Raw genomic sequence first — 3,115 nt, 5'->3', positions numbered from 1 at the left:
CCGATTAGAATTTCGGATTTCGGCATTCCGAGTGAAAAATATTTAGAAAATAGGTATGGGTGTATTCAGGGTCTATATTGACTCGAAATGAAAGTACGAAGCCAACGGTGCGATCGGAATTCGATTCCGAGTTATGAAACTCAAAAACCACTTTTTGAGCCGTACCGGGTGGATTTCGACCGTGACAGTGGTTCAGAACCGACTGTCTCCGAAATTACCAAAATTTACCACAAAATAGGAAATAAAATTACAAGACTAAAACTCAACTAGAGTTTCATCTAATTATTTACCGAAAATTCCCAGAAATTCATTTTCGAATATATAATTAATAAAAATATTAATAAAATCTTATAGTTCAAAATCGTAAAATTCGCGGTGTTACATGCATAATATAACACTTGCGGGTCTCGTCCTTAACCATGCAATTCTTTACATACATCACTTTAGATATGGCAACTCTTCTTTATATCATTTCCAAGAATTTTATATAATTATTCATCTTTACAACATTTACTTATTGAAAGAACATTATCTCCAATATAAGTGTTTTATGTTTTATTGAATAAGATTAGAAGTGAATGAAGTCTTGATGGCAAAAATGCCATTAGACTCTCGCACATGTGAGAGTTATCGTTTAGACGACTTCAGAAGTCTTGTCTGTATGGAGCCCTCTCGCTTAAGCGAAAGCTGTCTTGCTTAAGCGATGGAATCACCATTTTTATAAGGCACTTGTGGCTCAAGCGAGAGTTATCTCGCTTAAGCAAGAAAACAATCAGTTTTCTTTGTGCATATTTCAGCTCAAGCGAGAGCTGTCTCGCCCAACCGAGAAAACTCGTTTTCTCTAGATACTTCTCGCTCAAGCGAGAGCTGTCTTGCTCAAGCGAGAAAAGTCTAAAACTTAGTTAAATTTCTTTTCTCAATGAAAAGTTTTATCATTTATAATACATATTTTTAAGCCTTCAATTTAACAATTATCTCATACATATAATTCTTAGAACAGTTATTAGAGCAATATTAAACATGAATAATCATGACATCTTCATACATAAACGTAATCTAACATAATTCAGCATAAGAAATATTGATGTACTTAATCCAAACAAAACAAACAATTGATTAAGTACACGCTTTTTAATACCCAAGACAACTCCAAACTTGTGAAGGAGTTTGGAGGTTCTGAAGCATATTCGGACACCACTGTGTCATGATGTTTTCTCCCTCACCCGAGTGTGTCGTGCAAATTGTTTCCTCGATTTTAGGAGAGCTTAATTCGTTGGGTATCTTCTCGAACTCTTCATCACGCCAAAATCAAAATAATGCTAATTAGGTCACTTTGATAATTATTATTCTTACGAAATAACATTTTACTCGAAAATAAAACTTCCAATCTAAAATGAAATTAATCGCTTTCATCCATTCGATTCAAGGTTATGTATTTCTTGAATCATCATTTTTCATTGAAAGTCTTACAACACAACAACACTTTCTAAAGTAAAGTTTTAACAAAACTTATAACGTAATTATGTCATAATCTATGGATATACACCATGTTAGTTCCCACGAAAGAGAGGTGGGTCGTAAAGACACACTTAAATACAAAGTCTTTCCTTAGACAAAACTTTTCTAGACATGTATTTTCACTTCATTACATTTTTCCGGTAATGATAACTATTCATAAAACTTATCTTTTGCAAGTAATTTTTTTTTATTAATATTAACATTTTTAAGTAAGATTATTAAGCTAGACATACCATTTTAAATTAAGTCAACTTAAAACAAAATCAATACATTTAAATCAAGACTTTTTAAGTCAATCTTACCACTTTAAAATAAGCTAACCTAACCAAGATCAACACTTTTAAATCATTTTTCTATCTAAGACTTCATAACACTTTAGGTTTATAAAGTCAAGACTTTTTAGGTCAATCTCCTCATTTAAAGTATGCTACTAAAGATTCGAAAATGAATTTCTGGGAATTTTCGGTAAAGAATTAGACAAAACTCTAGTTTAGTTTTAGTCTTGTAATTTTATTTCCTATTTTGTGGTAAATTTTGGTAATTTTCAGAGATAGTCGGTTCTGAACCACTGTCGGGGCCGAAATCCACTCGGTACGGCGCAAAAAGTGGTTTTTGAGTTTCGTAACTCGGAATCGAAGTCCGATCGCGCCGTTGGCTTCGTAATCACATTACGAGGCAAGATAGACCCTGATCTGGTCCATAACTATTTGCTAAATATTTTTTCCTCGGAATGCCGAAATCCGAAATTCTAATCAGATATTAGAATCAGGCGATTTATAATACCCGATTGAGTATTGGCCGATAATACTCGGGAAGGTTTATCGCACGTGTCCACGAGGTGATCATTTCGCATTGGGATGTGAGATTTGACTTTCCATAAAGCAAACCTCACATCACTCAATCTCATGAAATCACCATTAGTCACCCTATGAGATTTTGTAATGATTTCCTAGAGGGAAATCTGATTTCCCTCTCTCATTAAACACTACACACTTCACAATTCACTCTCACACTCTCTCATTTCCAAATTTTCAAGAGAAGGTAAAACCCTCTCTTCATCTTTTTCTCTCATTTTCTCATATGTTTCTTCCATCTCCAATCATTGATCTCTCAACATCCAACCAATAGATGTTGATGAGATTTAAGTATGTTGTTCATGAGTATGTCAAAAACATATTCAACCGTTGAAATTTTCTAAAACGCTTTCTAACTCACTTTCTCCTCAAAACCGAAAATGAGGATGTTCTTGAACTTATGAAAATATTTTGTTGAAACCATGAACAACTTGTGTTCATGGAGTTGTTATAAAAACCATGAACAACTTGCGTTCATGGAGTTGTTATAAGTTTTTAGCCAAAGGGGATGATGATGAAATCAAAGGAACCTTTAGGAAGTATTTTGGAAAAATGAGAATGTATGTATATTCTAGTTGTTTTTAGCCTTAAACCATGGCTTAGAACAAGTTAGAAAAATAGAAACTTTTGTTAAAAAGGATGTTAAAGTTTATGAGTATATGGATGCCTCATAAAACTCTTAAATGATACTTTGAATAACTTACTTTAAAGTGGTAAGCTTATCAAAGAATGTCTTAAATCAG

The sequence above is a fragment of the Lupinus angustifolius genome, chromosome LG08 (assembly GCF_001865875.1).
Source record: "Lupinus angustifolius cultivar Tanjil chromosome LG08, LupAngTanjil_v1.0, whole genome shotgun sequence".
Classification (NCBI taxonomy): Eukaryota; Viridiplantae; Streptophyta; class Magnoliopsida; order Fabales; family Fabaceae; genus Lupinus; species Lupinus angustifolius.
This window is presented reverse-complemented; position numbering follows the sequence as displayed.